Raw genomic sequence first — 14,529 nt, 5'->3', positions numbered from 1 at the left:
ACATAAGACGTGTCTATTGTTATCATGTTATGTACAGTATATTAACTCTAAGGACCTTATTCTGGTTCATTCGCTCGGATGCAAATTTGCACCCTTGCGAGTGAACCAGATCCTGCCTTGCCAATGGTGGTACACCGGCCCACCATTCACAATGCGCGTACGTTCGCACTGGTTTTGAATGGTTGTTTTACATAAACATCCATTTGCAACCTGTGGGGTAACACCCAAATCATTCGATGGTCACCGACCATCAAATTATGTGAAACAGGCACGCAGATGTAAGGTTACTCAAAGCAACCTTAAATCTGCGTGCACACTCAGAGGGAAGTGGGCGGGCAGCTGACATCTGGAGATGCCCCCTGCAGCCGCGTCATCGGCCCACCACCATGAGAATGCCAAGCGTTTTCATGGGAACACCTATAAAACGCTGGGCGTTTCCATATGGTAATAAAGCGACCCACCACCCCACGCCACCCGCCCTCCATTCACAAGCGCATGCACATAAATGCACAAAGTGAAAAAAATTGGCCCTGTGCGAATGCACACGGCCTCGCGTACGGACCAGAATAAGGTCAACCCCAATGGCAAAGAGTTACACATCTTTATGCAACTAAGAACAAAAAATTGACTGGACTTTATAGAAGAGAAACCTATAATTAACCTTTCAAAAATATTATACACCCCCCCCCCCCCCCCCAATCATTCCCCACCTGTATTTTGCATATTGATTCTATTATTATTTATAATATCAATAGAGTACGGAATTTCTTTGGCTTATGTCATAAACATTGTCAGTTACAACGTAAGTCCAAAAACACTGTAATAATGTTGCCTTTTACACAGACGAAGACCAGTTTTGCAAACTGTAGAGCACTCTGCGACATCTCTCCAGGGTTGACCTGTCCATGTCAGCGCTGGTTATCTGTGACCCAGCTGGTCCACTGGGTTTATACGCCATGCTGCCTTTCCCTGTGGCTCAGGTTTACGGTTGGAGCTTTTGTAATGAACTGCCAAGTTAACGCTGTCACAACATTTCAAGAACAGGTGGGAAAAGTTGAGTGGTACAACCAAGGCAATGAGTCAATAAACATCTGAGGGGTAGCAAAAGATGGAGACCTGCTGGGATAGGGGTCATAAATGTGATTCACGTTACATAACAACACTCCACTCAGGGATTGATTCAGCCCTGATCACAGCGCTGCAAATTTGCAGCCCTGGCGATTATCGGACCGCACAAGTTCTTCGATCAGGTCTGAATCCTCCCTTATGGTGGCTATACACTCATGCAATCAATGTCCCATCGCATCTTATGGTGCCCAATGCTTTATCTCCATTATCCAATGTCGCTTGCCACCTGCGATGCCACATTGGGTGCTGGAAGAGGGCTGTCGGCAGGTGGTGGTGTAGCGGAGCGGGCGGCAGGAGGGCTGGTGTGCGGCGGTAGTCAGCGGCGGGTGTCAGCATTTGAAAAATAAAACATTTCAAAACACCTGGCGGCCCTCTGATTGGCTGAGAGAGCCCAGCTTTTTGATATGTTTTTTCAAATTCTGCCGCCCGCCACTGACTACCGCTGCATGCCAGCCCACTCCGCTACATCACCGCCCTCCTGCCACCCGCATTGCGAGAGTTCGAATGGGGTTAAAAACCACATGCTGTCGCTCATGAATTTCAATAAATATTATGTGCAGCACATAAAATCTATTGATGCAACATTTGACCGGTGGGCCGGCACATCGCGTTGGATGACACGATTGATCATGCGATTTATTGCACCGACTCCGGCTATGAAAGTGTCCTGCAACCTACCTACATCCCACGAATACCAATAGTATCTTGGAGGGTACGGCGTCAGGATGAGGTGGATGAATTTCCTGCCGCTCCTGATGATAACAATGCTGTATACTTCAATTCCTCACGTCTGTCAGCTCATCAGAAAACAACTCAAATCATTAAATATAATCACGGCGCAAGCGGAGAAGCCTTTGGGGAAGATTCAATGTTGTGGAATAAATAAAAACATAGCAGACATCTCGTTCTGGGCTTTATTCGCATAGAAATGCACAAATATTGGAAATTACAAGCAAGACGTAGTCTGGTATCACCTTGTCACTGCATGATAATGCTAAGCAACCATTTAGCGCAGGAAGCTGGCACACAGCTGGGTAATAGAACGCATGCGGGTGGCACAACCCTGGGAGCTACAGGCTAGAACGATTGGCACTTTCTCCATCATCCTCAATGACCACTTGACCCTCTCCATTATCTCACTTCAGTCTTATTTAGGTTGTTTTGTGGATTTCCAGTGAGTGAGCTGAGCACAAAAGCTGTTTGTCTAAGAGCGGATATTACTCTAAGTCTCCGGAGATGCACCGGAGATAGTGCGTGAGCCGGGGAAAGTCATACAGTATGTTATATACTATGCAACAGCAGGGGGGGGGGGGGGGGGGGGTAGGGGGCATCTGACACATATATATTGTGTATAAGTAGCAATTTTAGATATATAGACATTAAAGGGACAGATACTGTAGACATACAGTCAAGAGATAGATAGATATATTGAGAAGATGTGTGTGTATATATATATATATATATATATATATATTACATGCAGACCAGGCTACCATACCTGGTGTTAGCTGAGGGCACAGGGCAGCACTATTACTGCAGGAGCTGAGTGCCGCACCCACCACAAGTATATATATATATATATATATATACATATATATATATATATATATATATATATAGAAAGCGAGAGAGAGAGAGAAAAAAAGAGAGAGATACATTATAGAGATAGAATATTTATATATATAGCTAGACATTAAAGAGACAGATACTGTAGATAGACATTGAAGAGAGATAGATAGATCTATAGATAGACATTAAAGAGATAGAAACTGTAGATAGATAGAATGTTTAGATATATTTATAATTTATTACCAGTTATTTATATAGCGCACACATATTCCGCAGCGCATTACAGAGTATAGTTGAACATTCACATTAGTCCCTGCCCCAGTGGAGCTTACAATCTATATTCCCTACCACATGTACACGCACACACAGACATTCTAGGGTTAATTTTGTTGGAAGCCAATTGACCTACCAGTATATTTTTGGATTGTGGGAGGAAACCGGAGTACCCGGAGGAAACCCACGCAAGTATGGGGAGAATATACAAACTCTGCACAGTTAGAGCCATTGTGGGAATGGAACCCATGACCTCAGCGCTGTGAGGCAGTAATGCTAACCATTACAGTACAGTCCAGATATATAGATATTAAAGAGACAGATAGACATTAAAGAGATAGATATTGAAGAGACAGATAGATTAATATTTAGATAGACATTGAAGAGACAGACAGATAAATAGATAGATAGAATATTTAGATATATAGATAGACATTAAAGAGACAGACAGACAGACAGGTAGATAGATAGACAGACGGACAGATAGAATATTTAGATATAAAAATAAACATCAAAGAGATAGATAGATAGATCATTTAGATATATAGATAGACATTGAAGAGATAGATAGATAGATCGATAGACAGACAGACATTGGAGGGAGAAATAGATAAATAGAAAGTTTAGATATATAGATAGACTTTAAAGAGATAGATAGATAGACATTGGAGAGATAGATAGATAGACATTAAAGATATATATAGATAGATAGATAGACATTAAAGAGATACAGTATAGATAGATATATAGACATTGAAAGAGTTAGATAGATAGATAGATAGACATTAAAGATATATATAGATAGATAGATAGATAGACATTAAAGAGATACAGTATAGATAGATAGATAGATAGACATTGAAGAGATAGATAGATAGACAGACAGACATTGGAGGGAAAAATAGATAAATAGAAAGTTTAGATATATAGATAGACTTTAAAGAGATAGATAGATAGACATTGGAGAGATAGATAGATAGATAGACATTAAAGAGATACAGTATAGATAGATAGATAGACATTGAAAGAGTTAGATAGATAGATAGATAGATAGATAGATAGATAGATAGACATTGAAGAGATAGATAGATAAAAAGATAGATAGACAGACAATGGACAGATAGATAGACAGATAGAGATACACATTGAAGAGATACAGTAGATAGACATTGATGCGAAAGATAGATAGATAGACATTGAAGAGAGATAGATAGATAGATAGATAGACAATAAAGAGATAGAAACTGTAGATAGATAGATTGATTGATAGATAGATAATTTAGATATATTTATAATTTATTTATTTGTTACCAGTTATTTATATAGCGCATACATATTCCGCAGCATAGATAGATAGATAGACATTGAAGAGATAGACATTGAAGAGATAGATAGATAGACAGACATTGGACAGATAGATAGACAGATAGAGATAGGCATTGAAGAGATACAGTAGATAGACATTGATGCGAAAGATAGATAAATAGATAGATAGATAGATAGACAGACAGACAGACAGATAGATATTGAAGAGATAGATAGATAGATAGACAGACATTGGAGAGATCTATAGATAGAATCTTTAGATAGATATTGAAGAGATAGAGATAGATAGATAGATAGATAGATAGATAATCATAAAAATAATTCTATATTTTCTGTTGCTCAACCTTTTTATTTAATTGACGTTACCAAGTTTCTCCCCTGAAATGACAATTAGATGGTATACTGCATCACTGCTTTGTACCGCAACCAAAGTGATATCATGTTCTTGTTTCCATAACAACGGCAGAATGCATATCAAGGTCATAGAGCCCACTTTGGTTTTGCCTGTAGCTATATCTCTAATGCTCTATGAAGTTCAGTTTTAGTGAGGCTTTCAAAGAGGACGTGTACAGGAAATACTGACTGCTCCTCCGTGTACTGCGGACGTAACCATCTGCCATATAGCACCATACACGCACGACATACACTAAGGACAGGGCGTTGTGGAACTACAAGTCCCAGTCACTGCTGAAGCACCACAAATCCCTGACAATACTGTTCCGTCAGCAGCAGGCGTTTCACTGTGCAAAATATTGTATTCTGTTCCTTATTTTTCTCTGTGTCCATGAATTACCAACAGCTTATCGGATGTGAGTTTTATATGATGCCAGTGACCTTGATCTCAGTCGTACTTTAACAAGCAGGAGCTGGTAAAAATATTGCCCAGCAAAAGCAATGAACCCAAACTAATTAAATTCTGCCCAAGGTCACTTCAGATGATTTTCTATTTTCCAGATGACTTTTATCAAAATCAGAAATGAAGTAATGTCAGCAGTGCGGGTTCTTCTTACAGTACCCACTATTATGTATCAGGATTCCTCAGGATCTCGGAAAAATATATTGACTAGGGTCAGTAACTGTGTATGTAATTTCTGTCCCCCAATACATCAATTTTTTTTTTTTTTTTTTGCATGCTCATTGCCAGGGGTTTCATGCTCGTTGCCAGGGGTTACAGGCTCATTGCCAGAGGTATGTGTGGACGCCGGTTCTCTGACAGCAATTGTAGACAAGAAATAGTTGCTGCTATTCTGAGGCCCGCATATTACAAAGGGAGCATGGTATAAGTGCTAACGCTGTAAGTAAGAGACTAGCAGTAACAGTTGTGACTGCGGACGTGACAACAGTGGTCAGTTTGATTATAGACAGAGGGCAAGGTTAAACCATACCTCATAACAAGGCCCAAGGGCTGGGGCATCATGGGAAAGGAGGGGAAGTCTCATGGAACCCTCATTGGCATTACTGTGTGGGCGTGCCCATCACTCTCAGAGATGCTGGGTTGGCCCCATGCTCTCCCTGCACTGTGAATAGGCCCATGGCATATATTCACCTGCTATGCTTCTATGCAGATCTTGCTACCCCAAACTTTTCCCCTCACAGGACAGTCAATAACGGGACAGTTAGGAGGTATGATTACACTATTAATATAGCTCAGGTCTAGCCAACCTGTGGCTCTCCAGCTGATGTGAAACTACAAGTCCCAGCATGCATTGCCACGGTTTTGCTAATAGGGAATGCTTAAACTGTGGCAAGGCATGCTGGGATGTGTAGTTTCACAATAGCTGGAGAGCCACAGGTTGGCTAGGCCTGATATAGCTATTTATATATAATAATAAACTGATCTCTATACCATACTTGCTGAGTCTCCTGGAATGACCAGGAGGCTCCCAAAAAATCATGTGGCACTCCAGGCTACCTGGAAAAAGAAGGCAGCCTTGCCAGCTGCCTGCACACTCCCGCTTTTCCCTCATACACCTGTTTGCCGATCAAAAGGGGAAAGATGGAGTGTTGTTATGCACAATTGCAACCCCAACCCACACATTACAGTGCTGGCAATCTGGGCACTGTAAAGTGGGGTGCTGGGCCCCAATGACATGATCCCGTCTCCACACCACCCACCAATGTTTGTGCCCTGCCCCTTGTTGAGCCTGCCTGGCTGTCCTCAGACAGTCGGTAAGTATGGTCTACAGTATATGGCCGCCTAAAATATTCATAAAAGTCATCAACCCATATGACTCCTTTAAGATTTTGATACAGCTGAAGCCGCTGTTTCCTCCACTTGTAAGAACACGTCCGGTGCAGCACATTCTGCAAAGTGAAATAATTGGGTGAGAGGGAAGAAGTTATTTTGTATCCCATCTGGAAGTGTGCCGCTTACTCTTCATACACAGCCTAAAGCCAACATGGAATGATGTCAGCTGAAACATTTCCCGGAATACGTTACTCTACATGTGCTCTAGATTATGTGGGGAACATCAGTAGTCCCATAACCACGCCACTCAATGAAATCAGGCTTCCTGGAAGTAGAGGATTCCAAACATTTGTAGACCACCTGGAGCAAGATAAAGTAGATGACGAGTCTACAGTATTGTACTTCAAAATGCAGAAATGCAGAATAGCCCTAATATCTAACAACCTGTTGAGCTACTTGTCCCAGCATGCCATGCCACATGTTAGTTAGATACACCTAGTATCTGTACACCATATGGCACAAGGAGCCCACTGTGACTAAGCCTCTCCGAGACGTGGAATCCATCTTTTCTTTCAATTTTCTATCTTATTAATTTTGTATACGTAACACAACTCAGAGTTCTACACACCGGCTGGGATTTTTGCAGCCCAGGAATTAGTCTTACACACGTATAAAGTCACAGATGAACCGAAAGCTAGCGTTAGAAAAAGCCGCAGCCGCTGCATTGTAGCACATCGTATGCAGATTCAGACTAGGTCATACACACAGGTGTACAAATGTCCAGCAGTCCATGCAGAGTACCCACATGACAGATGAGGAGAGCTAGCATTCTTTCATTAAGCCCCACCCCTCATGGCATCATTGCCAAGATTGGGAGGTGGCAGAGTCAGTAGTAGGGATGCCAATCCCGGGGCATTTTTTTAATCCCGGGAATCGGGATTGAAAAATGCTCAATCCCGGGATTGGCTTGCCTAAAGGAAAATTGCCCCTGTGCCCCACACTGACTGAGTTTTGGGGAGGGGGGCAGGTGGCAGCGGTGCGGAGATAGGCGGCGGTTATGACATGTGGGTGGCCTGGCAGGGCCACACACTTACTTTTAGGGAGCGGTGGAAGCAGGCGGCATCGGCGCGGAGGCAGGCAGGAGGCTTCGGCGAGGATGCAGGCGGCTGGGGTCGGGAACAGCCGGGCAGCGTATGAAATCCCGAAATTGGATACTCCAATCCCGGGATTGAAATCCCGGACAGTTTGTGGCCAAATCCCGGGATTCCCGCTGATCCCGAGATTGGCCACCCTAGTAAGTAGGAAATGCTTCCATGTAATTTATGTCATTTTTGCCCTGCCCCGAGGGTTAACCACCCATCTGGGATTACCGGCATCCAGAGGGTTGGCACTATGTAATTTCTGGGAATAGGCAGCTACATTGTATAGTGCGGGAACCCCACCCCTCCAGGCGCTGGTCTTAATTACTGGACATGTTCAGAGTAATCCCGGACGGGTGGTGGTACCTTACCTGGCAACCACAGATTGATTTGAGAATCACTGCATTTTTTTTTGCAATAACTTTTTAACTAAATGGTGACATAGCAAAACCTCCAAGGCACAACATAATCTGGAATCCAATCTCTTAATCGATCTCTTTCAGTGTGAGGGAAACGTCATAAGGAATTGGGAGTTAGGGTGTGTGGACAAGTATCACCCATAGAGGGGGCTGTTACACTGCTGCCTCCCTATAATCTTGAGGACCTGCATTAAACCTGACCACTCCGGAGAGCTTGGCGTTGGATTTTTAAAGGGGAAGTAGCATTTTTGCATAGAACACATGGGGACAGTTCTCTATCTCAAATCCCACTACCCCATAACCTGAAGTTGGGAGTTTGATCAATTAAATTGTATATCAGCACAAATATAATAACTTTGGTAAACAGAGCTGAATTTATTTGCTGTAAATTTAACAAAATACATCAATATAACTGTAAAAGTGAAATAATAAACCATTTCTATAGGCAGCTGCAAAGTAAAACAATTGTAACAAGAATGCAGACTTGCTAATTGCACTAGTTTCCTGATTCAGTGTTATATTAGAGTGGATAAACCTACATGAATACTGGGGCAGATTTATCAGGTCTGGTGAGGTGAGAAAGTGGGCGGTGATAAAGCACCAACCAATCAGCTCCTAACTGCCATTTATGCAAACACCGCCTGTAACTTAACATTTAGGGGCTAATTGGCTGATACTTTATCAGCGGTCACTTTATCACTTAACCAGGTGTAATAAATGTGTCCCACTGTATCCAGAGCCGGATTGGCCCACAAGTGTATAGGGAAAATCCCCAGTGGGCCCTTCCAAGCCCTCCTCTAAGAGCCATGGTTCAGACCATACACTCAAATGACACATTGTTACTGTACTAGAGGGCTAGTAAACTTGGTGGAGACGGAACATGGATTAACTGGTGTTTGTTTAATTTCTATTAAATGGCAGTCCCGCAAGGCAGCAGCTCAGTGAAAATGGACAGTCAAAGTCATTCTGTGCCCTCACTTACACCAAGGTGACCCCAGGAGCAGGCAGCTCAGCAAGTGAGACTTGGTGGTGTTTCATAATGTAACCCCTGGCATCAAACAAGAAACCTGTAGCAACAAGCATATAAGTAAGCAACACTTATGAGGCATAAAATGTAATCGGCATTATGGCGTGTGGGATCATATGTAATGGGCATTACAGTGTGGCATAATGTGTAATGGGCATTACGGTGTTTGGTATAATGTATAATGGGCATTACGGTGTTTGGTATAATGTGTAATGGGCATTATGGCATGTGGTGTAATATATAATGGGTGTGTGATGTTTAATAGGCATTACGGTGTAAATTTTTGGCACGCACTCTTCCTGTTTTTGGTTTGCCTGGCTCCTACGCTTTTATCCTGGCTCCTACATTAACATAACATTTGTTGAGCCCTGGCATAATGTGTAATGCGCATCAGTGTGTCTGGCTTAACCTGTAATTGGCATTACAGTGTGTGGCGTAACATGTAATGGGCATCACAGTGTGTGTGGCATAATGTGTAATGGGCATCATGGTGTGTGGCTTAACGTCTAATGGACATCACGGTGTGTGGCATAGTGTGTAATGGGCATCATGGTGTGTGGCGTAGAGTGTAATGGGCACCACAGTATGTGGCGTAGCATGTAATGGGCATCGTGGTGTGGCGTAACATGTAATGGGCATTGCGGTGTGTTGGGTAACATGTAATGGGCATCGCGTTGTGTAATGGGCATTACAGTGTACTGCCAGAGTAAAAAGTTTCAATAAGACTGTAAAAATTTCACAGGCCTGTAATTATCTGCAAATTAATTTGCAATCATTTACCATCAACTTATTTTCCTAGTGTGTGCAGTCTGTGCGTAGCCCAGGACTTACTCTGGTGCTGCAATAGAAACACGGATGGGGCCAGAGCTGACGTCAATGTTACTGTTACTTATGGGCCAGTGCTCTGGACTTGCCCCCAGGCTAAAAGTTGCCAGCCAGCCCCTGCCTACATCCCCTACACTACATCCCACTAAACTATGTGGGTTATTCTGGTTGATTCACAAGGCTGCAGATTTGCAGCCTTGCGAGTCCACCAAACTCCACCTTGCGAATGGTGGCCTGGCCGCCACCCATTCGCAAGGGCAATTCCCAGCGGCATAACTATAGCACCGCAGCCCCCGCCACCGCGGGGGGGCGCTGTGCATGTGGGGGCGCTGGGGGCTGCGGTGCTATAGTTACACCCCCCCCCCAATCCCCCGCAGACTTACCTATCTCGCTGGTTCCGGGGGCTCCGTTTTTTTGCTGAGGACCACCACAAAATGGCCGCCCCCATATAGCACACAGTTCTCTGAAACTGTCTGCTGTATGGGGGCGGCCATATTGTGGTGGTCCTCAGCAGAAGAACGGAGCCGCCGGGACCAGCGCGATAGGTAAGGCTGCAGGGGATTGGGGGGGGGGGGGGGTTGCATGGGTGGCGGGGGGGCGCCCAAAACTCAGTTACGCCACTGGCAATTCCCTCACAGGGCCTGCGAATAGATGTTACACAGTAACATCCATTTGCAGCCTAGTGGGATCCACCCACATCATTCCATGTGGTCAGACACAGGCCATTGTCTGCCACAAGTCACTGCCAAGACCATCCACGTTAAGCCACAATTTTTTTTTTTGCTTTTTCCCAAAGTGAGATTATTGATTCATACCTCCCAACAACATGATTCATTCCAGGAGGGACAAGATGCTCTGGGGTAGATTTATTAAGCTCGGTGAAGTGATAAAGTGTCTGTTCTTTATCACCAGCCAATCAGCTCCTACCTGTCATTTTTCAAACCAAGCCTGTAACTTCACAGTTAGGAGCTGATTGGCTGGTGATAAAGGGGCAGATTTATTAAGCTTGGAGAAGAGATAAATTGGAGATAAAGCGAAGAAAAGGTAAAAGGAGATAAAGCACAGCCAATCAACTCCCGTCTTTTTCAAACACAGCTGATTGGCTGGTGCTTTATCTCCTTTTACCTTTTCTCCGCTTTCTCTCCAGTTTATCTCTTCTCCAAGCTTAATAAATCTGCCCCAAAGTACCAGGTACATTATCACTTCACTTAATAATCTGCCCCTCTATTCCTGAACTTCCATGCCAGTTGAAGATACAGGGCTGCAGCAGTCCAAATTGAGATAGGGTAGCCACACCAACTGAAACCCCAAACACCAGAGTCTGGACTAACTGGTAGATGTGGCACCCCTATTTAAATTGTGTACAGTGGTACAGTCCGACCTATGCAACTGCCACTGGCAAGGAAGTCCAGGAGCAGAACATTTTGTCTCTCCTGGAATGGGTCATGTTAGAAGGTATGTTGATTGGAACTGATTGTATAAAACCAGTGTAATAGGTTACAGTATCTCATTACTGAATTTATTTAGTGGATTATTTCATGTACTGTATTTATTTCTCAAGATAATTTGTTACATTGGGGTAGATTTATTAAGCTCGGTGAAGTGATAAAGTGTCTGGTTTTTATCACCGGCCAATCAGCTCCTACCTGTCATTTTTAAAACCAAGCCTGTAACTTCACAACTTGGATTGGCCGGTGATAAAAACCAGACACTTTATCACTTCACCGAGCTTGATAAATCTGCCCCATTGTATATTTAAATGCTAGATTATATTTGCATAGCAAATACAATTGATACACAATATAGTGCACTGGCTTCCAATACCCGGTATTATAACCGTCTTTATCAATGCGCCATATGTGAACATTTCTATGTTCTATGGCTCGTACATGTATTATGCTGATTTCTTTCTTTTATCAGTGCTTCTTCCAAAAGCGATGGCAGGCGCTCAAACTACTGACATTTTCCCATCCAGGAACATTAAAAAAAAAAAAAAAAAAAGGAATAAAACTATTATTATTTTATTGCCTGTTAACATTTCAAGTAATTTTATTCTGTAACAAGTACACCCCATCTCGTGTCGCACTTCCCTCATCAGTCTGTCCAAGATGAGCAACATACGGAAAGTAATCAGACGCGATGGCTGCGTGTGAGCGCATTTCAGCAGAAAGAACTGTATTTATTTAGAAACTACGAGATCTCAGCCCTGGCAGAATGACAACGAGATGCATTTTACTGACGTTAGACACAAAAATGCCAGATTCCATCCATTATTTAATATAATACGTGAAACTACGAAGACACATTTTAATTCCACATGTACTATTATTGACCGCATACCAAATAAAGGTACCAACTAGACATGTATGGGTAAATATGCTAAAATGGGATGTCTATTGAAGAGGTATCTGAACCTGGAAGTAAAGTGATCATTTTACTTTTACACATCCCAGGGTTGGGCTACGAAGTGTGTTTTGGGTATACTCAGGGGTTAAAATGAGGGGGGACAGGGTGGAACTGAATTCCACCACCTCTACCATAGCCCTGAACAGTAATTCCAACATAAAGCCTGTCCCAGCGGCTTTTTCATCTGGAACGGTGTATGTGATGTCATGCCATCACCTCTGAAGTGAAGAAGCGCCACTAAGAGGAGCTGGCGCTGTGGTTGCTGAAGACAGGGTGAGAGGGTCTGGAGGGACTCAGAGGTGGGGAAGTTCCTTTAGGGACATGGAGCTGCTTAGGGAAATGTATAGATTGCTGCCGGAGTGACAGGTGTATGAGCTGCAGTACTGTGGACAATAACGGGTACTACTGTGTGATTTAATATGAATCAAGGGCACTACATGTGGAGTAATGTATATATGATTGTGCTACTGCGTTTGTTGTCATTTTAATTGGCGTTGCTATTGTGTGACCACACCCCTTCCTTGTGGGACCCTGGCAGTGGTCTAGGCTCTGCCTAATGAGAGAGGTGTGTGTATGTGGGGGGTTGGTTGATGTTAGGGGAAAGGAGAAGTGGAAAGGGGAAGTTCTTAAGGTGACTGCCAGGTGGCTGTGCCAATGTAACTTAATGATGGAACCATTACATTATGTACATTGTGCTACAGCACCAGCTGGGCAGCCTAAAGCCAAAGTCTCCTTCCCACGCCACAAGCATTAGATCCTACATCATACATTTGCTTACTTTTGAAAACTAGTTTCAGGGAGATTATAGTTGGTAATAGAATTTTGCACATCGCCCCATTGAGGGGGCGTGTCATGCTCCTCCCAAAGGGCGTGTCTAGTTCCATATATGGAGAGATTGTGAAAAGAGATTGTGAATGTGGCACCTAGAAGCATGGCTGTGCACCGCTACATCTGAGAGGAATCTTTTAAAATGACTTATATCCAAATATAGATGAGCCCCAAAGCAGTTAGTAAGAGATACTGTACTTGGTAAAGTGCTGGGAAGTGGTGCAGATGATTCAATGTAAATGTATGTCTCTCATTCCTTTTTTCCCCAAAAATGTAACAGTGTAATGTGGGCTAGGTGACATGAGGGAGATTGCTAGACTAATAAGGGAGAGAGGGAGATGGCTGCTATTTCAGGGAGTCTCCTGCAGAATGCAGGAGGGTAGGTAACTATGTCCTACAGTACATGCCAGTTGTATAAACTTCATTACATGCATATGGCCTGTATGACTGGGGAGTCCCTGAGCAGCATTGCAAGGGGAGCTACATGTGTATTAGCCTAGGGCACCTGGAACCTGTAATCAGGCCGTGCATGTAAAACAATGTACTCTATGCGCCCTATGGGATAAATAAACACTTCACATTTGCTTTGTTGCCTCCAGTAGAAAACACTGTGTGAAACATACTTAGGATCTGTCTTTGTCAGAAAATCTTTTCGATAGAAAACCATCAGAACCTCTGGAATTCAGCGGTGTAATTTGTCCATTGAGGTTCCCTATCAGCCACATAGAAGCAAGTTATCAATCACTGTCCAGTCAGGTAACACAGCTGTTCATTAGACATTCCGTCTCTTTATACTTTATCTGTTACCCATATGCCCTGTTCCGTCTATCAGTATTCAATGAATGTATCTGTACTTACAGAGTTCAGCAGCACATAAATCATCTCAGTTCTAACAAACATTAGGTCATCATTTACTTTACATCTGTCTTGTCCGCTGTGTAACACGTCTTCACTGAATTTCAATATTCACCTGTCCACCTTTCTCCTGTAGATGTTGGTAACAGATCACCCTCTACAGCTTCACAAGATGCAAATCCCTTAAAGTGAATCTTACTCAAAAATAATTTCTCTGCATACAGGCTGCCCATACATTATTGCAATTTTGCCCGATTCCGATGTATTGGGCCGATAAATTGGACCAAATCGCATGTGATTGACAGCACATCCGATCTGATGTGCATTTCCCAGCACATCAGATCGGACTCTACAGATCGAACCTCCTGCACATAAAATCTATTGGATCACAGCCACCAGCGGCACATTGCGGGTGCTTTTTAGAACTCACGATATATTGGGTCTGATTCCGTTGGAGTCTGCTAGCGGTGAGCCACGGGGAGGGCAACGGTGAACATCGAGTGTCAAGCAGTGGGATGGCAGTGGTGAGCGGCAGGGCGGGGAGCG

This window comes from Crinia signifera, chromosome 8 (assembly GCF_055691185.1).
Source record: "Crinia signifera chromosome 8, ASM5569118v1, whole genome shotgun sequence".
Classification (NCBI taxonomy): Eukaryota; Metazoa; Chordata; class Amphibia; order Anura; family Myobatrachidae; genus Crinia; species Crinia signifera.
Note: the sequence above shows the minus strand (reverse complement) of the source record.